This window comes from Cervus elaphus, chromosome 11 (genome assembly GCF_910594005.1).
Source record: "Cervus elaphus chromosome 11, mCerEla1.1, whole genome shotgun sequence".
Lineage (NCBI taxonomy): Eukaryota > Metazoa > Chordata > Mammalia > Artiodactyla > Cervidae > Cervus > Cervus elaphus.
The window spans coordinates 51,013,524-51,040,788 of NC_057825.1; the positions used below are offsets into that span (position 1 = coordinate 51,013,524).

The 27,265-nt window shown below is 36.3% G+C and overlaps 1 pseudogene; it reads right to left on the reverse strand.

Annotated features, from left to right (window-relative positions):
- Positions 1-10,284: 10,284 nt before the first annotated feature.
- Positions 10,285-26,695, reverse strand: LOC122703110 (annotated as a pseudogene).
- Positions 26,696-27,265: the final 570 nt, after the last annotated feature.

The following is a 27,265-nucleotide window of genomic DNA, read 5'->3' on the forward strand; positions in this document are numbered from 1 at the left end:
GTTGGACTATAAAGAAATCTGAGCACTGAAGAATTGATGCTTTTGAACTGTGGTGTTGGAGAAGACTCTTGAGACCGCAAGGAGATCCAACCAGCCCATCCTAAAGGAAATCAATCCTGAATATTCATTGGAAGGACTGATGCTGAAGCTGAAACTCCAATATTTTGGCCACCTGCTGCCAAGAACTGACTCATTGGAAAAGACCCTGATGCTGGGAAAGATTGAAGGTGGGAAGAGAAGGGGATGTTAGGGAATGAGATGGTTGGATGGCATCACCAACTCAATTGACATGAGTCTGTGTAAGCTCTGGGAGTTGGTTATGGACAGGGAAGCCGGGTGTGCTGCCGTCTATGGAGATGCAAAGAATCGGACATGACTGAGCGACTCAACTGAACTGAACTATCAAAAATTACCAGTGTGAAAAGAGGCAGAGAATGTGATCCTTGGTGAGGGGATAAACAAATCTTTACAAAATGACACAGGAATGCCACAGATTCTATAATTAGCACATAAGGAACCTAAATTAGTTATAACTTCATTCCATATCTTCAAGAAGGTGGAGGGAAAAGTAAGCTTATTAAGTAAGATGCAGAAGAAATTTAAAATGACCCTCAAATTGAATTCCTATGTATTAAAATTATGATTTCTGACATGAATAATATATTTGATCATATGAACAGCAGATGAGAATGTTATGTATTCAGTTGACCAGTCATGTCCAACTCGTTGCAACCCCATGGACTATGACCACCAGGCTCCTTCTGTCCACGGAGTGTCCCAGGCAAAAGTACTAAAATGGGTTGCCATTTCCTACTCCTGTGTATATTCCCGACCCAGGGACTGACCCAGCATCTCTTGTGGCTCCTGCATTGACAAGTGGATTCTTTACACTGTGCCACCTTGGAAGCCCCTGGGAAAATTAGTAGGTTAATGAACATGAAAACACAGTGTAGAAGTAACCAAAATAAAACATATTAAGAAAATAAGACATTAAATGTTGAATAGAGCATCAGTGAAATGTTGAACAATCTCAGGAGCCTAATATATGTATAATAGCAGTCACTGAAGTGGAGAAGAGGAATGTAGGTCAGATAAAATTTTAAAGTAATGATGAATAAAACCTTTCCCAAATTTTATTAACACTACAAACGCAGAGATCCAAGAAGTTCAAAGAATCCTAAGCAAACTCTTGAAGAAGAAAATTACAGAAAAGTTACATGATATTGACTTCCTTGAACCCAGAAAAAAAAACAAATATAGAATCAGCTGGAGGAAACAAAAGAGATTTCACACACAGTAGAACACATATTAGAATTACAGCAGAGTTCAATTGAAAAAATGAGTCAGAAGTCAAAGCAGTATCTTTGAAGTATTAACAGAGCAAAGTCAACTTAGCAAGAATATTTTTATACTTATATTTTTCAAAGAAAAATAAAGACATTTTTAAATGTAGTAAAGCTAAAATAATTGTTACCAGCATAATTCTGCATTGAAAATGTTAAAGCAATTCTTTCAAACAGATTAAAAATAATATTAGATGGAAATCTATGTCTAGTTCAGTGAATTATGAGCGCACACCCCCTAGAATCCCAAAAAGGTGGGCAAATAAGAAAAAAAGTTTTTATCATAAGTTTGAAATCTCTTTACAGATATTGCTTAAAGCTAAAGCAATAATGATGCAACTTAAAGTTAATTAAAATGTGTGACAATAATATAACAAATGCCAGGAGGAAAAAATGGAAATGTACAGATGAGAGGTGGTTATATTTACATGAAATAGTATGTCATCAGTTGAAGATTGACTGTAATAGTATAGAAAAGAGTTAAAGCTAGCAAGAATATTGGAGTGGGTAGCCTATCCTTTCTCTAGCTGATCTCCTGACCCAGGAATCAAAACAGGGTCTCCTGCATTGCTGCTGAGTTCATTACCCACTGAGCTATCAGGGAAGCCCATATAAATTAAGTAAGAAGTTCAAATAGTATTATTAAGATATACACAATACATGGCAGAAAGGAAGAAATGGGGATAAAATGAAATGAAATAAATAGTAATATACTGTATTTAAACTCAGCTATATCAATAGCAACCTTAAATCAATATAGCTTAAACACTCCAATTCAATATCAGAAATTTACTAAAGAAAAAAGTGACTTTAAATATAGCATTAAAGTTAGATAATTTATAAGATTGGAAAAGATATACCATGCTAACACTAATTAAAAAAAAAAGGATAGTGCACTTATTTATATATCAAATGAAATTTCATAGCAGAAAATATTACCAAGGATGAAGAAGAATATTTATTATTGCTAATATAATTGATTCACCAAAAAGATAACAATTTTAGTGTTTATGTGTCTAACAATAGCACTTAGAAATACATGAAGCAAAATTTAATTGAATTAAAAATTAAGAAATATACAAATCTGTAGTTTTATTTGAATATCATTATTTGAGCATTGATACAAGCAGATTGAAAATCAGTAAGGTATAAAAGACAACACTGTCAACCATAAAAAATTCCTCAATAGATTCAAAAGAATGAAAGCTGTAAGGAGAATCTTTTCTGATTACAATGGAATTAAGCTAGAAAATATTAGTAAAAAGACCTTTTGAAAAATCAGGAATGTTTGGAAACTAAATAACATACTCCTGAAAAACTGAACAAAAGCAGAAACCAATAGGGAAATTAAAGTCCATTATGAACTGAATTAAAAAATAACACCAAAACCTATAAAAAAATTGAGAGCAAAATATAGCAATGTTTTCTGGGAAATTTTAACCATAAAGAACTATATTAGCATAAATAAAAGAAAAGTCCTAATTACCAAAATTCCTACATTAAAATTTAGATAAAAAAGCCCACTTAACTGGTGGGCCATCCCAACTGGCACAGGTATCCCTCTAACTTCCTTACTAGGGGCTTGCCCTGTCCCACTCAAGTGGGTGGCCTTGTCAGCAGGAGTTCCCTTCAAAAGCAGCCCTTGCCCCAGGCGGCCAGAACTGCCCACCATCATTACCACAATAAGTGTGGCCAGGCCTTGCAGGCAGTCCTACTAGGGACGACCCTGAAAGTCAGTCTCAGTTATGGCCAGAACTCTCATCCAGCTTGGCCAGGGGCCAGTCCAGCCCACAATTGCTCCTGTAGTGGCCACTGCCAGTTTCCAGAGCCTCTGATCAGCCAAGTCTAGTTTGCAGGTCAGTTGAGGGTCAATCATTCTTGATGACCCCTGCCAACATTAATCCACTAAAAACAAATATTAAAGTACCAGACTTCAAAAACTGTGGGTTTGATTGCTGCACATAACATCTACTAATTGGCAAAAAAAAGCATGGATGACATTAGCATAATAAATGATCTCTAATATCTATCAAGTAAATACTGCAATTAATTGATTGTGATGTACCCACATATCTAAATAGGCACTATCATTGTTGAAATTTGCTTATCTACTTTACCAATGTTGTTTTCTTTCCAGAGGATAAAAAGTATATTTCTTTTAAGCATGTTTACAGATGAAGAGTATGTTTTATTAAAAAAGTGTGTAGATGGAAAGATTAGTATATTTGTTAATAGTTTAATCTACATTAACTAAATTGTTATCTGTATAAGGAAAACATACATATTCAAATAACTATATTATCATTTTAGTTGAAAAAAATTTAATGGATCTCTTTCTTTTTAGATAGAAAAAAATCCCACATACACTGGAGCGCATGCACACTCAGTCACTTCAGTCCTGTCCAACTGTATGGGACTCCATGGACAATAGCCCACCAGGCTTCCCTGTAAATGTTATTTTGCTAGCAAGAATGCTGGAGTGGTTTGCCATGCCCTCCTCCATGGGATCTTCCCAACCAAAGGATCAATCCTGTGTGTCCTGCTTCACAGGTGGATTCTTTACCCACTGGGCCACCTGGGAAGCCCCATACACTGAAGAGTTGGTATAAATTCCTAAAAACAATCCAAACTGAAGAGTAAGACTTTATCTTTGAAATCAAGGGGAAAAGGCAAGAAAATAAGGGTGAGTTGCACATTTATTTTGAAAAGATTAAATGTCCTGTTTACTCTAATCCTTACTTTCTCATAAAGACTTTTGAAAGTGCCTGGCACTTTCAAAAGTCTTTATGAGAAAGTGGACTGCAAGGAGATCAAACCAGGCAATCCTAGAGGAAATCAGTCCTGAACATTCATTGGAAGAACTGATGCTGAATCTGAAGCTCCTATACTTTGGCCACCTGATGCAAAGGACTGACTCACTGGAAAAGACCCTGATGCTGGGAAACACCAAAGGCAGGAGGAGAAGGGGGCAACAGAGGATGAGATGGTTGGATGGCATCACCAACTCAAAGGACACGAGTTCAAGCAAACTCTGGGAGATGCTGATGGGCAGAGAAGCCTGGTGTACTGCAGTCCATGGGGCCCCTAGGAGTTGGGCATGATTAGCAACTGAACAACAACAAAAAAGTCTATGGGCACAGGATACCATGTAAATCCTACTACTGAACTAAAGAAATGACATGTATTCATTGCAGATTGAGAAATTACATCTAATTTATTCATAAGATGTCATCTGAAATCAACATATTGGAGCATGAATTCTGATCTTGCCTAGTTTTGTGTCAAAGTAGACTATTTGTCCAAAATAGTCTTTTGGCAAATACATTTACTTTTCTGAATCTCTTGTTATTTCATCAATAAAAAGGGATAAGAAATAAAGATTGCTTCAAAAGTAGATTACAAGGATTAAAAATGCATAAATAACTCAGAAGAGTCCCTGGTATTTATATCTAAGCACTTAGCAAACATTACTTGTGATTGCTGTCATCATGATGGTAAAGTGCATTTGTACCTTGATTCCAGCTTTGAGTTTATGCTTCTGTCTTGCAGATCACTAGTCATTAAGTTGTATCTGATTAAATTAGTAATATCAAAGAATTAGAATCAAAAGCAAGCATTTCTAATCAAATTTTGGAGATTTCATTCAAAAGATACATATTCTTGAACTGTTTAGATTCAGTATAGGCTTCATATGAGTATTGATTATTAAAATCATATGGGATTTCTCAAAAGTATCAGCACTCTTTCAGCTGAAACTCATGAATATCAGGAGTTTATCATGATTCTGGCAAATGTGAAACCAACATAGATGAAAATCAACTGAAACTCTTACTCAAGAGGTTTACAAATTAATTTGATTCATATAACAGCAGACAGTGCAATCTTTCTTTAATTAAGAAAATCTAGGTCAACAAACATATTCACACATATGATTTATTGTGACTTTATTTGAGGATCATACAGTTTACAAAACATATTTTATTATTATTTAATCCTTTCTAATTACCTACAAATTCCTTTGGGGGGCTTCTGCAGTTTTATGGTTTCTATGCAACTGGGGATAGATATATAACTTGCATTTAAATGCTAAGTCAATTCTAAAATGTCTGTGTCCTTTGGATTGCACTCTTTTTATTAAACAGGTGTTTAAATGATATTAGGCTATTTATTTTAAAAGAAATGAGCAGCCATGATGGAGTAAATGGTATTTGAAATTTCCTCTTACTCTAACCAACTTTGAAATAAATAAAATGATTTTTTCAGACAATGTGTAATAGGCAGCCTATCCTTTGCTTCCTTAAACAAGACTGCAAATTATTTAAGTCCTGTTATCACACTGGTTTCTGGATTGATCTTGCTTTCAAGACCATGGAGAAGCAAGTATAGATGTCTTGTTGAGTTGAGGAAACAAGTAATAGAGCTGAGGAAAGTTGAAGTGGGTAGATTTTACAGGGTAAATTATGAGGGCTTTGGAAATCTGCTTCGAGTTTCTCTTGATGCAATGGTTAAATTCTAAGGTATACGTGTTTAGGGTTAACTACCCAGGGTCAAGCAAATAACAATACCACGAAAAGAACTACTACTAAGGAGCTGTAAATTGACCAATTTTTAGGACTCACTAATTTATATTTCCTCTGAGAGTATATAACAGTCCTGTTGCTGTATATCTTTAATAGCATTTGTTATTTTGAAACTTAAAAAAGCAGAAGTTTGCTTGATGAGTGTGATATGGATACATTGTTTTGTCAACCTGACAATAAAGATGCTATTAAACATCTATAACATTCAGTGGTAATTTTAGAAGAGCCATGCCTTAGATGGAATTTAAAAAAAAAAAACCTATGAAATGTGTTTAAGGGTCTATATAAAAATATGAACATAATATAGAAAGAAATGGAAATATTAAGAAGAACCTAAAGTAGCATCTAGATCTAAAAACAATACAAAAACTAAAGTGAAGCCAGTTCACAGAATGGGCTTATATCTGCAGATTTGACACTTATTTTTAGTTTTGACAAGAAAGTGAAGATCACTGCTCTAGAAGACACAGGGTGGGAAAAAAAAAAAAAAACCACTCTGAAATGTTAAAGAAGAAAAAACAGTTCAGCATGGGGAAGGAGGAAGGTAAGAAACAGAACTACAGTGATAAGTTGTCTAATACACTGATACCTGGAATTTTAGCAAAAAAAAAAAAAAAAAAAGAAGAAGAAGAAGATGTAAAGGAAAAAAATTCATATTGAAAAAAAAATCACACATGTACACATCCTTTTTCATGAAATATAGTGTTTCAAATTTAAAATGCACTTTTTATATAACAAAGAGGAAGGGAGTCAGTAATCATGTACAAAACTACCAAGAAAGTTAAGATGAGGACTCATATTAGGTTTTGATTTACAAATTTAAAGAACATTTGAACCTTGAATGTAATTTCAATATAAAGGTGGGAACTAAACAGATTAGGATAAAAGGTGGAAAATTTTAATTTCTCTTTTTTTTAACTATTAACTATTAACATAACTACATATTATGAAAAGTGAAAGTGTTAGTCACTCAGTTGTTTCTGACTCTTTGTGACCCCAAGAACTGTAGCCTGCCAAGGCTCCTCTGTCCATGGAATTCTCCACACAAAATTACTGGAACAAGAAGCCATTCCCTTCTCTAGGGGATCTTCCCTGGCCCAGAGATTGAACCTGGGTCACCTGAAATGCAGGCAGATTCTTTAATGTCTGAGCTACTAGGGAAGCCATGTATATAATTTCCATGTACTTATTTTTAATGAAAATTGTATGCATTACAATTGCTATTAAAAATAAATACTTGCACATTATACAATATGTAACAATACGTGTGTGTCAGTTACTCAGTCATGTCCTACTCTGCGACCCCATGGACTGTAGCCCACCAGGCTCCTTTGTCCAAGGGATTCTCCAGGCAAGAGTACTGGAGTGGGTTGCCATTTCCTTCTCCAATATACTAAAATAGTTAACTTAATTTAATAAGTATTAAAATTTAATAGAACTCCTCAATATTCTTTATTGTTTTCATTTTCCCTTCCTTGGATACTATTAATAGGTATAATTCTATCATAACTCTTCCTTTCCTTTGGTTTATAATTTTATGACACATGTAATATAAAAAACAGAGTTTTGATGTATGCTTTTAAACTGTGTGTAAAGCAAATATATTGCACGAATTCTTGTGAATTGTTTTCATTCAAATATATTCAATTTGCAGGTATATGAAGTGCATCTAAGCTGACATGTGTGGCTTTAGTTTATTAGTGTTAATTGTGACTGTAAAAAGGTGTGACAGTTTTTATCAATTCTTTCTTTGACTGATATTTTTGTCTTTTCTTACTTTTTAATATTAGGAAAAATGATTTTTGTAAATGTCCGTTGGTGCACATATATGCCTATATATTTGGATTACTGGGTCCAGTTTTGACATCTGCTATTATTTGCTACACAATTTCACATTTGCAGTTTCTTCTCAATTGTAAGCTATTTTGATGATGCATGCTTAGTCACTCAGTTGTGTCCAACTCTTTGCTACCCTTTGGACTATAACTTGCCAGTCTCCTCTGCCCATGGGATTTTTCAGGCAAAAAAATCTGGAGTGGGCTGCCATTTTCCTACTCCAGGGGATCTTCCTGACCCAGGGATTGAAGCTACATCTCCTATGTCTCAGCAGATTCTTTGCTGTCTGAGCATACCACTTTAGATTTCCTCTAGTAGAATATAACTGAGTGTCACAGTTTACGTTTGGCACCTCTTGTTTTTGTAACTTAAAAAATGTTTGATGGGTATTAAAAGATTTTTATGTTTCCTATTTGACAACTCTCTGTTAAATAGTCAAAGTGACCATCTTTACCAATATTTATAGGAAATTCAGTTGATCCTCTTTTGTGGATTGTTATTTTCTTTTGCACATATATTTTATACATTTTTTAATCTGTATACCATTGGTTTTAATTTTAATTAATATATAATATAGATTAAAATTTATATTGATGAAACTTGGTTAAGTGTATTATAACTACATTTCATGGAATATAGATGTATTTATTTTTTTCTAGTTGCAGTTAAATACATTTTTATTTTAAATATAGTCAAACTGCTAATACTTCAGTTTAGTTCAGTCACTCAGTCATGTCTGACTCTTTGTGACCCCATGGACTGTGGCACGCCAGACTTCCCTGCCCATTGCCAACTCTTGGAGTTTGCTCAAACTCAAGTGCATCAAGTCAAAGATGCCATCCAACCATCTTGGCCTCTGCCATCCCCTTCTCCTCCTGCCTTCAATCTTTCCCAGCATCAGGGTATTTTCCAATGAGTCAGTTCTTCACATCAGGTGGCCAAATATTGTAGTTTCAGCTTTAGCATCAGTACTTCCAATGACTATTCAGGACTGATTTCCTGTAAGATGGACTGGTTGCATCTCCTTGCAGTCCAAGGGACTCTCAAGAGTCTTCTCCAACACCACAGTTCAAAGGCATCAATTCTTCAGCACTCAACTTTATAGTCCAACTCTTACATCCATACATGACTACTGGAAAAAACCATAGTTCTGACAAGATGGACCTTTGTTGGCAAAGTAATGCTTCTGCTTTTTAATCGGCTATCTAGGTTGGTCATAGCTTTTCTTCCAAGGAGCAAACATATTTTAATTTCATGGCCAAAGTCACCATCTGCAGTGATTTGGATCCCAAGAAAATAAAGTCTCTCACTGTTTCCAGTATTTCCCCATCTATTTGCCATGAAGTGATGGGACTGTATGTCATGATCTTAGTTTTTAGAATGCTGAGTTTTAAGCCAGTTTTTTCACTCTCCTCTTGCACTTTCATCAAGAGGCTCTTCAGTTCCTCTTAACTTTCTCCCATAACAGTGGTGTCATCTGCATATCTGAGGTTATTGATATTTCTCCCAGCAATCTTGATTCCAGGTTGTGCTTCATCCAGCCCAGTGTTTCTCAAGATGTACTCTGCATATAAGTTAAATAAGCAGGGTGACAAAACACAACCTTGACGTACTCCTTTTCCGATTTGAAACCAGTCTGTTGCTCCATGTCCCAGTTCTAATTGTTGCTTCTTGACCTGCATACAGGTTTCTCAGGAGGCAGGGAAGGTGGTCTGCTATTCCCATCTCTTTCAGAATTTTCCACAGTTTATTGTGATCCACACAATCAAAGGCTTTGGCATAGTCAATAAAGCAGAAATAGATGTCTTTCTGGAACTCTCCTTTTTTGATGATCCAACGGATGTTAGCAATTTGATCTCTGGTTCCTCTGCCTTTTCTAAACCCAGCTTGAACTTCTGGAAGTTAGTTCACAGTTCAAATACTGTTGAAGCCTGATTTTGAGAATTTTGAGCATTACTTTGCTAGCATGTGAGATGAGTGCAATTGTGTGGTAGCTTGAATATTCTTTAGCATTGCCCATCTTCAAGATTAGATCGAAAACTGACCTTTTCCAGTCCTCTGGCCACTGCTGAGTTTTCCAAACTTTCTGGCATATTGAGTTCAGCACTTTCTCACCATCATCTTTAAGGATTTGAAATAGCTGAACTGGAATTCCATCACCTCCACTAGCTTTGTTTGTAGTGAGACTTCCTAAGGCCTACTTGACTTTGCATTCCAGGATGTCTGGCTCTAGGTGAGTGATCATAGCATTGTGGTTATCTGGGTCATGAAGATCTTTTTTGTATAGTTCTTCTGTGTATTCTTGCCACCTTTTCTTAATATCTTGTGCTTCTGTTAGGTCCATACCATTTCTGTCCTTTATTGTGCCCATCTTTGCATGAAACGGTCCCTTGGTATCTCTAACTTGAAGAGATCTCTAGTCTTTCCCATTCTATTGTTTTCCTCTATTTCTTTGCATTGATCACTGAGGAAGTCTTACTTATCACTCCTTGCTATTCTTTGGAACCCTGTTAATACTTGAATCATTATTTATTTAATTTTTTTCTAGGATGAAGGCATATATTTAACACGTTTCCTTGTTGAACCATGGGATTCTGACCTGGTAAGCTGATAGACCACTGAAATTCCTGGCTAAGCTGGTTATTTTGAGGTGGCCTTGGTCCCATATGCTGCTGAGTTTGGTTAACTGTTGGAGAGGTTACAAGTCATATCCCTATTGAAAGGGGTCGCATGAGGATGCAGACTTGTTGTTGAGGTGAGGCTGTACAGGGGGTTTGGGGCCTTAAAGGGCCCTCCTTGCAAGTTCATCTTAGGAGCTATTAACTGGCCTGAGTTGTTCATCTGAGGAAAATTTCTTTGGGCTCCTGAAGCTTCCTGCTGCCAAAGGTATATGGAGGAGGAGAGCGGGAAGTTGTCTGTACAGTGGTTAAAGATGGTCTTGCCTGGAGTTGCTGTCACATTGGGCCAGGTGGGGGAGCATTTCCTACCTTTGATTTGCAGTCATTGTGCCAGAGAACTCTAGGCTGGAGGAAACTGAACAATTCCAGAAGGCAGCTTGCTCCAGCCTAGAGGAACAGGAACTTGCTTTGGGGCAGTAAACTGGAGTTGGATCCCCTATGGCTGCTGCTGGCTGATGTTGCTGTAGGGTTCTTGCCTGCATCTGTTGCTGCTGCTACTGCTGGGGAAAAATTAGCTGGGTTTATTTGTCTGTTCACTGGGACAGGCTGTACTGGGTGGTGCAGAGGAACTAAAGGTCTTGAACAATGACTTCACTGCTGAATATGGAGTCCAGAGAAAAGTGGATCAATTGTGTCTGACTAGAAGCAGGACAAGGAGTCCTAGGCTGCATTTCTGAATTGGGGCCAGATGCCATCATGGAATATGACACATTTCCACCCTGGGATAGCATAATAGTTGCAGTGTTGGTCATCCTTATTATCATGGAGCACCTGTCATGGGAAATCCCAACTCCTTCATAATTTAATTTCCGCTTGCATGGATCCTTTATTTCTCACATCTTAGCTTTGGTTCTGAGACAAAGCCAGGTTGATAGTACTTTCCTCTTCCATCTGAACAAAGAGAATTCCAAGATCCTGAAGACACTGATTGTTGCTCTGAGTCAGTATCCATAGCTGCTCCGCTGCTTCCCAGAAGATGTTGAATGCCACATGTAGGGTGTTCCACGGCTCTACCTTTCCATACCTTTAGCTTGCTGGATTCCATGTGTAACAAATTGAGTGTATTCTCCAATATTGTGTCCAAGTTCCATTTGAAGTCTTTATCATCTCTGTTTCCTTTAAAGGCCAAAAAATCCACCTCTGAGTCTTCCACTGTTACTGAGCAAAAGGAAATATGCTGTTGCTGTTGTTCAGTGGCTAAGTGGTGTCCTCCTTTGTGACCCCGTGGACTGTGGCATGGCAGGCTTCCCTGTCCTTCACTATCGTCTGGAGTTTGCTTAAATTCATGTCCATTGAGTCAATGATGCCATTCAACCATTTCATCTTCTGACATCCCCTTCTCCTCCTGTGTTCAGTCTTTCCCAGTACCAGGGTCTTTTCCAGTAAGTCAGTCCTTCACATCGGGTGGCCAAAGTACTGGAGCTTCAGCTTCAGCATCAGTCCTTTCAATGAATATTCAGGGTTGATTTCCTTTAGGATAGTCTGGTTCGATATCCTTGCTGTCCAAGGGACTCTCAAGAGTTTTCTCCAGCACCACTGTACAAAACCATCAATTTTTCCATGCTCAGCCTTATTTATGGCATGTCTTCTAAATTTGGAAGGTTGTCCAAAACCATGGTGAATATTATTCCAGAAGCATGTGTGCGTGTTTGTTGCTCAGCTGTGTCTGACTCTGCAATCCCATACTCTGTCCATGGAATTCTCCCAGCAAGAATACTGGAGTGGTTTGCCATTCCCTTCTCCAGGGGATCTTCCCAATCCAGCAACTGAACCCAGGTCTCCTGCATTCCAGGCAGATTCTTTACTGCCCAAGCTACCAGAAGCATATGTCCACCATATTCCAGGTGGACAATACAGAAAAAAAATGTTTTTCTTAATTTTTATCATTTATATAGATCATCTTCTAAATCTACACAATCTGGCATGTTTAGGACTTGTATTTTAAGGTAGCAGCCAATTGCAAACACTGAGCTTGGCCCCAGCCCACCAGGGTGGACCTTGAGCAATGCCCTTTAAAGTGGATGCCCTTGGCCCTCAGTGTATACCTCCATCCATCCTTTCCTGCATCTATCTGTCAAGCCATCGCACCCAGCTACCCAAAGCCAGACCCACCCGGGACTCAGGGAGCCAGTGAGGAGGGGAATGGGCTAGACCAGGCTAGGGAGGAAGGGGGGGGATAATTTACTTTGTGTCAAGGAATCCTTTTCTTGCCAGAAGTTTTCAATATATCATTGCATGTTTTATTCTAAAAGTTCCATGGTTCCTTGTCTTTGCTAATATTTAATTCACCTGTAATTGAACTGTCTAAATGGTGTGAGGTAAGAGTTCAATCCTTTTGTATGATTACCCCAGCAGCATTTATTGAACTGTTTATTCTTCCCACAGTGGCCTCAATGTCAGACAAATAAACATCTGTCTCTTTTTCCAACATCTTTATTCTATTACTTCATATCATTTGTTTAACTAAGCATCACTTTTCATGTATTTTTCCAAGTTAATATTTATCAAGAGGTATCAATGGCTACACAGAGAAGATAAGTGCAAATCACAGATCTATTCTAGGGCACATATGGAAGTGTGCTCAGTTATGTCTGACTTTTTGTGACCCAGGAACTATGCCCACCAGGCTCCTCTGTCCATGGGGTTTCCCCAGGAAGAATACAGGAGTGGGTTGCCATTTCCTTCTCCAGGAGATCTCCTGACCCTGGGATCAAACCTGAGTCTCCTGAATTGCAGGTGGATTCTGTACTGCCGAGTCATCTGGAAAGCCCATGCTAGGGCAGATAAACATTTCTTACTTCTCAAATGACACCCTTTTGAACCCATACCCATTTCAAGACAGTAGGTGAATGTTATCTCCCTTTGAGAGTACAGTGCATTTTTCATACCATCTTTCACTGAGAATTTAACTGCATGGGTTCTATTTTTCGGTAGGTGTTCCAATTATCCTCTTTTCAGGGGGTCCAACAATGTGCCCTGCTTCCTGAGCAACCACTAAAATAGTCTCTTAGTTATCAGTGTCTGTATAGATACCAGAGTAGCTTCAAATCTCTGCTGACTTACTTCTGGCTTCTAGTTTCCTTTTTATCTATGACCACTGAGGTTTCTTTTACTTTTTTGACCAGTATGGAATAACCTGAAGCATGTAAACCAAAACCAAAGAGGAACAAAATCAATCAACCAAACAGATAATGTTTGCTATAATGCATTCCCAGGTGGCACTAGTGGTAAAGAACCCAGCTACTGATGCAAGAGACATATGAGATGCAGGCTTAATCCCTGGGTGGGGAAGATCCCCTGGAGGAGGACATGGCAACCCACTCCAGTATTCTTGCCTGGAGAACCCCATGGACAGAAGAGCCTGGCGGCCACTGTCCCTAAGATCATGCAGAGTCAGACACGACTGAAGCAACTTAGCAAACACACATAATATATTCAGTATCCACGGGTGTTATGTACTGAAATATTTTTTTTCAGTGCATCTTCACACCACAATACTAGAATTGGAAGTCCACAGAAGAATTTATAAGATATTTGATATAAAGGACAGCAGAAAAGGAAGAATTGTTGGGCAGCATTTTCCAAATAAAGTATATTTTTATTTTTTACAATGGAGCGTGAATCCTTTTAGATAAAGATGAGCTTTCCAGTTCTCAACAGTAGCACATTATTCTCATTTTTTAACACTCTGCATGTCTCTCTAATTTGTTATCTCTCTGGTGCCTATAGGCATTAAACTGTGCAATACCCAATTTAAGGATTAATTATTTCTTTTCTACATTTACCCCACTCTTAAGTTTGAAGAACTTCTACTTGATGATGGAAATAGAAGAAAAATTATAGTAAAGCAGACTCTTTTTTTGACCTCTTTGAAATAATAGCACCTGCTTCAAACAGTTTGAGTGCTCTTGCTCATTTGCCTTTCTCTGTAAACATTCCCTGAAGTCTCACTTTTCTTATATTCAACATGCTCACAAGTCACAGCTCATTTTGAGCTCAGATCTTCCTGATGTGCTTTTTCTAAATTTTTGTCACACTCTTGTATTCTTCCTTGATTATGTGTGCCTCTTCTAATCTCTTACAATTAAACAAGAAATTATTTAAGAAATAAAAAAAGAAGGGAAGGATGTATGGAAAGGAAGAAGGAAGAACATATAGCATCTTGCAAAAGGTTTTTGGGCTTGCTTATGACACATTTTGAGAAGGACATGGCAACCCACTCCAGTATTCTTGCCTGGAGAATCCCCATGGAGAGGAACTTGGCGGGCTACAGTCCATAGGGTCATAAAGAGTCGGACACAACTGAGTGACTAAGCACACATGACACATTTTAGTTAATTATCATTTAATTTTCTCTTTTATGTTATTCATGGTTATGTGACTAGAATTTTATTTTTGAGGTGTCAATTCATTTTGAATTGTCTAAAGTTTCTGGTCATCAGATCAAGGTTATATTTTATATGTAAAAAGTCTCTTCCCAGAGAAGTTTATGAGAACTCTCAAGCTAAGCTTAGCATTTCTTTCCTTTATAACCAACACTCCAAATAGTCCAGTTACACCTATGTCATAAAATACATCATTCTTGTTGACAATTTATTTACTCTTAAGGTTTCAAGTGATTAAATGTACCAGAAATTTTTATTTAAACAAAACAATATTAATAGAAATTATCTGGTACAATGAAATTCTTCAAACTACTTTTTATTCTCTCAGTGGTGGAACTTTTAGAAAATTCTACATGTTTGATAAGGCTTCCCTCATGGTTCAATGATGAAGAATCCACGTGCAGTGCAGGAGATGCAAGTTTGATACCTGGGTTGGGAAGATCCCCTGGAGAAGGAAATGGCTACTCGCTCCAGTATTCTTGCCTGGGAAATCCCATGGACAGAGGATCCTGGCAGGCTACAGTCCATGAGGTCACAAAAATTGTATAATACTTAGCAACTAAACAACTGCAACAACAATGTGTTTGATAAAGATAATTAATGAATTGAAGCTAATCCAGATTGGGAGATTTGGTCTGAGATATTCTTGACTTACTAAGAATAATATCATAGAACTCTACTGGGTACATATCCAGCTGTGTGTTAATATTAATTAGTGTTCAGAATGATGGCACCACAAACTAGCAGGATCTTAATTCAATAAGTAATTTCACTGCAGTGGAGCCATTAATCTGATCTCATGGAATCAGACATTATTATATGAAGATTTCCTATAATAAAGCTTGATGTTTTACAATCATTTTTTACCCCAGATAATCCAGTCTTCTGCCTACCTGGATTTCATAGGCATTTGGACAAACCACTATCTTATCATTGTTATTGATGATAATGACATGCACAGGCAAACATATAATCTGTTTTGAAGTGTGAAAGTCCAGGACAACTGCAGAGCAGTCTTTATAAACTGAATTATCAAGGCAAACTATTTAACATTTCATAGTTTTTATTTATCTCTAGTAAAAGACATTTTAAAAACAGTACTTCATATGCACGAATTTCCATCAAAAATATTTTAGTGGTAGCTTTCCTTTTTAAAGTTTGAGGTTGAAAGGCTCATTCTCACCTTTTTTTTTTTTCCTACCTATTGAGTCTTTATATCATTAGATTTTGATGTTCTGGATAAAAGTCACAGAGTGAGTGTTAGCAATTAGTTTATTATTTTTAATGCCAAAGAGTGAAGCTTTTCACAGCTGAGTGGTTGAGTTAAATAAACCATGCTTTTCGCTCAATAGTTTAGAAAAGTAGTCTAAAACAAAAGAAATTTTTAAAAACTACATATGTTTATTAATAGTCTAGTTGGAGTTCTAGGAAACTCTTTTGAACTAATAGTTTTTAACACTTCTTACAAAGCAATATATATCTTGAGTTTTCTTGTGTATAACACATTTCACTAAAGAATATATGAACAGCATAACTAAAAAAAGTGTGAAGTTAAACTTTACTGACAATTCTTTTACACTTTCCAATAAATTCTTGAGTGGTAGTTTCAGCTTGGAGGGAACAGTTGCCCAGGGTAACAAATGAAGACCATGGAATAGGTACCCTGGGAAATAGTCATTACCTATTTCTAAAATATCACTTTGAAGCAGGGAAAACCAGAACAGTAAACCCAGCAGTGTGCCTCCTACAGCAGCTGCCACTACTTACTTGCAGGAATCAGATTTCAGGGTTCGCATAGAGGCAGAGCCAGCAGGAAGCCTACTCTCAATAATTCTTTCCTGCTGCAGAGTTTTACAATAGAACAATTAGAAATCTTTGCTAATTAGATTTTCCACCATGTCACACTTTCATTTTCAGCTCAATGTCTTCAAGGAACATTGTTTACTTGAGGAATTATTTCAGACCAAGATGACATTCTCGCCTAAAAGTCTATAGAATACATTCAGGCTATAATTAGAGATTGACTAGGTATTCTTTAAACTTACAAGACATCCTTAGGTTTTATAAATTGATAATTTTGGTTACAATTGGCTAGCTTTACAATTGAAGCTTTAATACCCATATAACTAAAAATATAAACCTTGGGATGCAGGCTGTTACCAGTACTGGATGCTCCAGAAAAGATTATAAAAGATTACAAAAATTACAAAAATTCTTCCTCCAAAACCTGCCTATCCACATCCGTTCACAGACAGAACAATTGGAAGGAGAAACTTTTAAACCAAAAACTGCGAAGGAGGAAGGAATCAATCTAAGAAAAAGAACATAAACAGGATGAAAGAGTAAAGTACTAAAATGCAAGGATGCTCCATGTCAAAGAAAGGCAAATGTGAAGGCAGATTAGATGATAGTCTTTTTGAAAACTAGGAGTGGAAATAATAGTCATGTGACTGGAATGCCTGATGGGCAGAGGACGAGTGAGCACTGGTGAGTTAAACAAAGACTAGAGCCTCAACACCCAGTGTGCCATGGGAGTGTATTTAGAATTTATTTAAAGTGACTGGATAGCTATAAGCTGGTGAGTGACATGACCTGCTGTGTGTTTCTAAAACAGGTCATTCTGGCTTAACTGTGGAAAAGAGAATTTAAGAGGAATTAGACTGGAGACCCATAGACCATTTAGGCATTTGGAGTGCCAATGAAAAAATGATGCCTGCTATATCAGTAAATAAAGGATGTTACAGTTATCAAGTCATCACATTACAACCCCCTCAGTGATGCGCCCTGAGAAACCCGGGACAGAAATAGGATGCCTGCCATCAAGTAGTCAACCTCTGCAGCAACTCCCAGTGGTGTATCCTGAAGAGACTTAGGATGTGAAAATACAGGATAGAGGTCCCAGATAGCTAAGGTCATATCAAAACAATGATTTCAATGAGCCTAAACTTTTGCATCTTCCTATGCATATATAAGTGCTAAATTCCTTAACTTGAAATATCTGATTTTCTTTAATTAACAGTAATCTTTTGATGCTCTGACAAACTAGTCTTTGTTGCAAAAATCCTTATGTATCCTGGCTTCTCCCTTAATTCTTCTGAGCAGTCTCTCAGGGCTGAGAGGTTGCATCCCGGGCTTAAGTCCTCAGTTTTGTGTACCAAATAAAACATAATTCTCAGCTTTTAAGTTGTGAATTTTTTTCAGTTGAAATTACTATTCCATTAACAAATCATGTTGGCTATTCTGAAATAATGAGCATAAGATGAAGAGAATTGAAGAAATTTGAGTCTGATTTATGAAGTAGAATTGTGAGCATCAGGTGTAGAGAGAGCAAGAGAAAGATTACAAAAATTACAGCACTTGCTAGTAAGACTCACTGTAACTGGGAAAGGTTAATTCTGACTCCATACTGAATCTCCTTCTGTGATGTTAACTCTTGTTTTGCCAACTTTGTTATATTAGACATACATAATGGCCTGCCTCAGGGAACCCTGCCCCCCTCTGCCTGACCCTTAAATTAATGTGCCTTTGTTTAGCTCACAAGGAGATATTCCATTTCACACCACCTGTGAAATATCTGTAAGGAAATTAAACTAACACAGTCACCACCACCCCCACCTTATATGTGCCATTCTAGGAGCTATCTGCAAGAATTAAATGGTCTTTTTACCTTGTTATCTCACCTCCCCCATCTCTGATCCACAAAAGAACCTGGCATCCAGGCCCCAGCAAGACAGTCTTTTTGAGACATTAGTCTGCCATCTTCTCAGTCATCTAGTTTTCCAAATAAAGTCTTGTTTCTTGCTTCAACATTTTGTCTCTCAGATTCATTGGCCAGCCTATGGTGCAGTGAGCAGAGTGAGGTTGGACTTGGTAAGAAGAGAAATATCACAAAAATTACAGCAAATGTTGTTTACACCCACCAATATTATTGTTGTAACAACATTTTGCTGTAAAAGGCCAGTAGTAAATATTTCAGTTTTGCAGACCATGTATGACTTTTGTCAATATTTTTTGTTGTTTTACATTGCTTGCAATTCTTTTAAACATTAAAAATGTTCTTAGATCTCAGACCATCCTAAAATTAGTCAGAACAGAAATTGACTAGCAGAGTATATTTTGTTCACCTCTATTCTAGATATTTTTCATATGTGTTCTCAAGAGTACCTTTCTTTTTACTTAAGTTAGAACTTACCAACATTGTAGTTAAGTGATTTTTAATTTATGCAGATTTTAGTACCTGTTTACATGTTACCTAGCTTCCCCTTCTACTAATATATGACCATAATATTTTATTAAATCTAGGGAGCTTAAATTGGCACAACATTGGCAACTAAATTAAAAAAAATTATTGGATTTCACTCCTAAGTATTTTTTTCCTATGGTTTCAGGGTCTAACAACAACAACAAAATATTGCTTTTAGTCATTGTCTCCTTTGTCTCTTCTAATCTGTGACATTTTCTCAATATTTATTTTTCATAACTTTGATACTTTTCAAGGACACTGGTCATATTTTTATGTCTCTCAATTTGACTTTTTTTTCTGATGTTTTCTTGTTCTTAGACTGTGCTGATGAATTTTCAAGAAAGATACCACAGAGAAAAAGTTTCCTTCTTCTGACCTCATGTCAGTAAGTATATAACATTAACGTACTTTATTCCCAAGGATGTTAGTCTTGATCACTTGGTTAAGGTAGTGTCTGCCAGGTTTACCCTCTATAAAGTGACTATTTTTCTTTTCCCCTTTCATCCACTTTTTCTTTGGAAGAAATTAACTCTTGATCACCAGCTCTTCCTTAAAGAGGATGAAAATTGCATATGTTTTCTTTTGACATCAGTGCTGAACCTAAAGGCTTCCCTGATGGTTCAGATGGTAAAGAATCTGCCTATAATATGGGAGACCTCAGCTTGATCCCTGGGTTGGGAAGATCCCCTGGAGGAGGGATGCAACCCACTCCAGTATTCTTGCCTAGAGAGTCCTCATGGACGAAGGAGCCTGGTGGGCTACAGTCCATAGGGTCACAAAGAGTCAGACACAACTGAGTGACTAAGCGGAGCACAACACAGGATTAATCCTAAAGAGCAGGAAACATTTTTTTATCTTGTTTATTTTTATATGCCCAGGATGCTATCAGACACTTGTTGATTAATTTATGTGGAATAATATCTTGGAATATTAGCATTTATTTTCCAAACTATAATATTATAAATATAATAAAATATTTTAAAAGCTTCTATTACTCTTCTTGGGATGACTTATTATTGAGGTAGTGCTATTTTAATAAACCATATCAAATGTACCATAGGAAGAGGGAAATTTCATTCAGAACACCTTCAAACTTTAATATTTGAATCTGAAAATGGAAGCTAAGAGTAGAGTTGAACACATTCAAATAGAAAGTTATTACATATGTCTAGCAGGAATATGGGGGGAAAAGAGCCTTCGGCAAGATTGGGCCTTTTATGAGAGCAAGAATCATAGGGAAAATGAAATAAATCATGGTTCATTCTATTAGATAACTTTAGAGGGTTTTTTTTTTTCCCCCTAACTAGCAGTATGTGACCTAATACCTCCTTTGTTGTGTTTAGTCATTTAAGTCATGTCTGACACTTTTGTGACTCCATGGACTATAGCCCACCAGGCTTCTCTGTCCATGGGATTTTCCAGGCAAAAGTACTGGAGTGGGTTGCCATTTTCTTTTCCAAAATATCATCCTGATCCAGGGATCAAACTTGCATCTCCTGTGTCTCCTGCTTGACAGGTGGATTCTTTACCATTGAGATATCTGAAAGGTATCTCTCCTTGGTTTTCAGGAAATCCTACCTTTCTCAATAATGATTACACAAAAGTGTATCCTTTAAAGATAATTTAAGAAATGCTAAATTATGTGTTCAAATAGTTGCTAGGAGAAAGTGATCAAAAATAGTAAATAAAGAGATAGATGATTTGTCATTTACAAAATACTAAAAACGCATCCAAACTAACAGGCCAGAAGCCTGAGAACTGATTTATTTATTTTTGCCACTTCAACTTCCCTATTCAACAAGATCACTGAGATGTCAACATAAACATTCAAATCCATTCCACAGCCATAATCATGATGTAGAGTCTAATATCTTCAACCTTCTTATTGTAACATCTTATGGTGGCCGATTTGGTATTGAACATTGAGTAAAGTTACTGCTATCAGATATGGTAAATAATGATACACAGGGAGTATTATGTCAAGCCAAGGAGGGCCGATTTCTATCTTGAGTCCCAAGTAGAAGTAGAAGTAGGTTTCTCTCAATGTGATTTCAAGTTTTCTTCCACTCTATTGTTGCCAGAGTATATATAAATTTGTATAGTAAAGAGAATTGAGGAACAAAAATAATCCAGACATATGACATTAAAACTGTATTTATGGGGAAAAATAACAATATTTGTTAAGCAAAGTAGGCCAATGACTTCTGCTGATTATATGCAGAATTAAAAGAGTGCTTAGAAATTAATCTTTAGAAATGCCCTTAATTAAAAGACTTAAGCATAAGTTATTATGTATCTATTTTTGTCACTAACTTTACTTCGGAAGCTTAACATGTACTATTTCCTACAACTATGCAAAACTTTATGAAACTAGTTATTACCCCTTTTGTGTTAGTCAAGTTGTGTCCAACTCTTTTTTATCCCATGGATTGTAGCCCACAAGGCTCCTCTGTCCATAAAATTCTCCAGACAAGAATACTGGAGTGGGTTGCCATTTCCTTCTCCAATTATCCTTTTACTTGAATGAAAAGTAAGAAGTGAAGTAATTTGCTTAAGATCTCACAACTGGAATGTTCTAGAGTTAGAATTTGCAGCTAAGTTTACTAAGCTATACATTTATCCTACAGCACTTATAAAATGAGACAAGGCTCAAATCCATACACTTTATAGAATTTTTCCTTATCAAAACTTACATTGAATGAATACACTTTAGTCATTGACATTTTAATATCTTTAAACATCTCCAAAATTAGTGAGTCTTGTACAGTGTTACCTGATTTGTCTTCAAATAACAAATGCCATCACATCTCTTTCCTCTTTGAAAACTTCCCATTAACTGTAGCACATCTACACTTTCAACTCTGGGCATTTACACTCTTTCATGACATGACTTCATGTGCTCTTCAGGTTATTCCTGCGTCATGATGTAGCCACATTCAATTTCTCATACTTCCTCATCACAGTATCCTTTCATAACTCTGTGAGTTGCACATGATGCAAAGTTTTTGTTCTTAAAACTTTCTATTGTAACCTAGAGGGGTGGATTGGGGGAGGGGAGAAAGGTTCAAGAGGGAGGTGATTTATGTATAATTATGGCTGATTTGCTCAGCCACCTCCTGAGGTTAACCTCAAGCTTGGTCTCACAAACAGATACTATCAGAGACTCTATGTACCACTCCACCTATGTTTTCTTCTCCCTAAGAGATTCAGAATCTGTTACAACCAAAAAGTGAACTAGCTCTGTGTAAACACAGTGGGTGATGAGTTTGAACTCGATACATTACAATATCATCTTTTCAGGTTCTCAGTGAAAGCTTCTGAGAAAACGGTCAACCAGAAAAATAGTTGGAAGACGATCAATGAAGATTTACATAGAGGAAAAAAATGAACTCACAGTTCAATTCCTTCAAATGAAAACTGTGACAAGACAGAATCAAATACCAGACCACACTGCAATGTTTCAGAAACCTCATCCTTTCAGAGCATCAGGGAACTGATTAAGAGAAGAGTTGGGGGAAGTTCTCAAGCAAACTGCTATGAAAAGAGCATAAAGTAATCTGAAGTAGTTGGATATTTACAGGAAAGGGCTATAAGCAAAACAATGATGATTTAAAATGGAATAATATTAAAGACCAAATTCTCAGGACTCAATTTATAAAATCTAGAATACAATAAGCAGAGAAACCATTATACTGCAAAAGCTAGAAACATAGGCAACTCTTCCCACACGCGTTTGCCTTCTAACCAAGAGGTAAAAGAAGAAAGTAAAACAGGTATCACAGAATAATTAGGAAACAAATTAATGAAGGCTCTAAAAAACATAACCTGGACAAGAGGTCTAAATATGCACATTCATAACATTAAATACCTTTATGATTATTAGGCAAACATTAATGTTAAGTAAGCCATTAAATATAACAGAAGTTAATTTGCTCACAGGGAGTGAAGATGCATTTGGAAAGCTTTTCTTCAATATATCCAGTTTTGCAATCAACCCTAAGCAAATTGTACTTGTGTTTATTTACACCAGATTTCTGGATCTGATAAGTACACAAGCACAAGGTCAGCATCTTCAGAATGCTTACACTTAAGGGAGGAGGAGAACATAAAATTCTTTGTGAAGACGTAAAAGTCAAGCCTCTCACGTCTGTGTTTAGCAGAGTTCCTGAAATAACTATATGTTAGATAAGAACATGGAAAAATAAAATTATTTAAGAGAATTATAAAAGGATTATTGAGAAAAGCATGGAGGAAGAGATAAACAGTTTACTGAAAATCTTCTCCACTGCACTGAAATGGTATCACCATTCCACATCAAAAGACTATGTTTGCATTTGATTCTGAGTTTCTATTTTATTCCATTGCTCTATTTGTCTATCCTTGCACTAATATGCTCTTTTATATTATGACTCTAAAATTATCCTTGGTATCCAGTAGATGCCTCCATCTTTATTGTCAGCTTGTGTTGGATATTTTCCCTATATGTTTCCAGAAGTGTCAAACAAGCTTATGAATTCACACCTCCACCCTCCCAACACCCCCTCCCCAAAACTCTCAAGATTCTGAGTAATTTTTATTGCTATTGCATTCAATTTATAGATTTAGGACTTATCTTTATAACTTTCACTTTTATGTATCTATAATGGCCTTTTAGTTAATTCAATTTTCTTTTAATTTCTCTCAGTAGCGACAACAGTAGCAGCACTAGTTAATGTTCTGAGGAGATATTGAATGTCTTTTATAAGACTTATTTTTCTATGTTGGGCACATTTTTATGTTATTATAAAGGATATCGTATAAGCCTTCAGATTCTATTTTTATCACTAATGTATGTAAATATATGATTTCTGTGTACAGGTCTTGAATCTAGAAACCTTTAACAATTTTCAACCAATTGTTGTGGAGTGCCCATGTACACAATATGTTATTTATTTTAAAAGGGAATATTTTTTCCTTCTTTTCTATTGTACATTCATTTAATTTTTTCCTTGCTTGTGGCACTGGGGAGAATTCCTGTGTCCCATTCCTCTTCACAAGTAGAAAGATTTAATATGAACTATTAAATAAAATCTTTGTCAATTTTTGAATATACTCTTATTCAGATAAAGGAACTTTCCTTTTAATCAAATTTTCTAAGCATTCTAACATGAACAATCATGGATTTCAGCTCCATCTCCTGGAGAGGGCAGTATTTACTTACATTTTATTTAATTCTTCCATGAGGAGGATTTGTCCCTTCTCCCCCATTGATTTACTTGCTCAATCATTCATTTGTATTAGTATGGACTCATTTTTATTTGTTTTATACATTGGTTTTAATCCAGTATCACACTATGAAATTTATTGCTAAAATTTTTACAGCTTTGACCATCAGTAGCTCTTTCAATTTGACTTCTGGATTCTTTTGACACTTCCACTCCCTTAGCTTTTTGAAGAATTATTTGCTTTCTGGAACTAAAAAGTTCTCCAGCCTCATTGAGTACATTACCTGATCTGGCCTTACCGTCAGCCATTTCTATAAGGATCCCTTGTTCTTTTCATTGAGTCATGACATTTAAAAACTACAGAACTAGGTACCAGGTGTGCTCTTAGCTATTGGATTATTATAGCTTCTAGAGTCTTTTACCAAACTATCTAGGATGTATATGCATGTAACGTGAGTTTGAGCAAGCTCCCGGAGATTGTGAAGCACAGGGAAATCTGGCTTGCTGCAGTCCATGGGGTCGCAAAGAGTCGGTCACAACTGAGTGACTGAACAAAAAACAACAAGCATGCGTACACACACATGTCTATTATTATTTCTGTATCTATCCATCTGTACCTATATTCAACTAAAGCTAAGTTCATAATGATGTCTCCTACTCCATTTTAGTACCATTTCATTCTAGTGTTTTTCTCTTATATCTCTATATTTACCTTATCCCACAGTAAGAAATTTGACCTCACAATCCACTATTCGCTTATATACTTGGTTAACCTGTATAGACATAAAGCATATTCAGAATTGTTATACTGTACCTCAGTACACAAGTGCCAACCAGAGTACAGTACTTATCACGGTTACATTTCTCTTTAACTTTACAGTTTTCAGTCTAAATACTGTCTTTCAGTGTTAATTAGATCATGTTCTCTTTTGCTCTCCATTCCCTGCAGTAAGAGTATGTAATAAAGTTTTTATTCAGTTAGATTCATCTATCCCAGTCTGTATTACATTCTAGGATGCCAGGTCCATGATGCATTTTTTATTTACATACTTTGCAACTCATCCTTTGTGATGTGCAACTTTATGGGCTCTGATAAATGCATAAAGCCACGTATCCACCACTCTAGTACCATTCAGAACAGTTCCATTATGTTAAAAATGTTGTGGATCTTATCATAAGTCAGCCACCACCTCCTCGACCACTGACAAACATTTCTGTTTTCCATTTCTTAGTTTTGGTTTTTTAGAATGCTATATGATTAGAAGAATATAATATGTAGTCTTCTGAGTCTGCATTCTTCCACTCAACAAAATACATTTCATCCATGTGTTCCAAAACTGGGCCTGAAAATACCCAAATGAGTCTGAGATATCTTCATGAAGAAAGAATGATTTCAAAAAAGGCTGGGATAGCATTTTAAAAATATTAAGAGATTATCCTGAAGAAAAGACCAGAAATGAAAAGCTGAATATTAAGTAAATATTTATCATTAATTAGAACCAACAAAGTTTATAAGGAAGCATAGATCAATAATGATCAAAAATGATTAATAATTTAAAACGAATCCTTGGTAGCTCAGCTGGTAAAGAACCCACCTGCCAATGCAGAAGACACAAGAGACATGGGTTCAGTCTCTGGGTCAGGAAGATCCCCTGATGTAGGAAATGGCAACCCACTGCGGTATTCTTGCCTGGGAAAATCCCATGGACAGAGGAGTCTGGCAGGGTACTGTTCATGGGATCAAAAATAGTCAGACATGACAGAGTGTGCATGCAGAGACTTAAGTTGTGTTGGCCAATAAACAGACATCAAAGTAGTTATGCTCACTCTTTGCCAAAATGTAAATTAATTAAATTTAAATAAAATGGTTTGTTTAATTCATATACCTCATTTTTTTTTTTTTTTTTGAATGCTTAATCACTCAGTCGTGTTCAACTCTTTGTGACACTGTGGACTGTAACCTACCAGGCTCCTTTGTTCATGGGATTTCCCAGGCAAGAATCCTGGAGCAGGTTGCCATTTCCATCTCCAGGGGATCTTCCCTGACCCAGTGATCGAACCCATGTCTCCTATGTCTCCTGCATTGCAGATGGATTCTTTACCCATTGAACCATTGGGGAAGCACAATATACCTCATATTTCCCAGGAAATTGTTCAAAACACTTGCTATAGTAATAATAGTAAATTTGAGTTTCTCTCATTTTGTCTGAAACATGTAGACCTACTCAGTTTTCATAGAGTTAGTTTTTCCTAATGAGTTCAGAATCAAACAGTCACAACCTCAAGAATGACTATATTCAAAGGGTACTTTATTTAGAAAATAAAAAGAACACACCTTGAGCAAATGTCAGAAGGGCTGGCACTGGGGTTAATTGCACCCCTGTTGGCGGTGTCAGCATCCGTGTGCCTTTGTGACAGATTTTCATGTTCATAGGAAGCTTTTACCTCTGCTTAAATTTTTGCTATGTAGTTTCTTCCTTTAGAAAATCATTTTCATAAGTCTCCATATTGTCTATGAAAGTAACTTAATATCACTTTCAAATTTTTACCTTGTACTTTTCTTTCTTCTTCTTTTTAATCTTTGCATTAATCCAACCAGAGATCATTTTTGCTTACCACTCAAACATTATTTTCAAGAAAAATAAAATAAGTATAAAGGCAAATTAAAGAATGAAGTCCAAAAGAAACATTAATAACATAGGGGAAGAATAAGAGGTAAGTTATTAATTTAGTGCTATAGCTGAAATATAAAAGCCTTTAAAAATTGGCATCCACATAATAGACAAATAGATCAAGAAATGAAAACACACACACACACACACACATACACAAAAACAAGATAGCTAATCTGAAAATTCAAAGGACATAAAAATAATTTCCTTCATCATTAAGTCATTAATTATGCCTCAGTAAGAGATAGAAAACCTAAATCTATTCAATGACCTTGAAGAATTTGAATTTTGTAAACATAGGAATCCTCCATATGCAACAGGCCC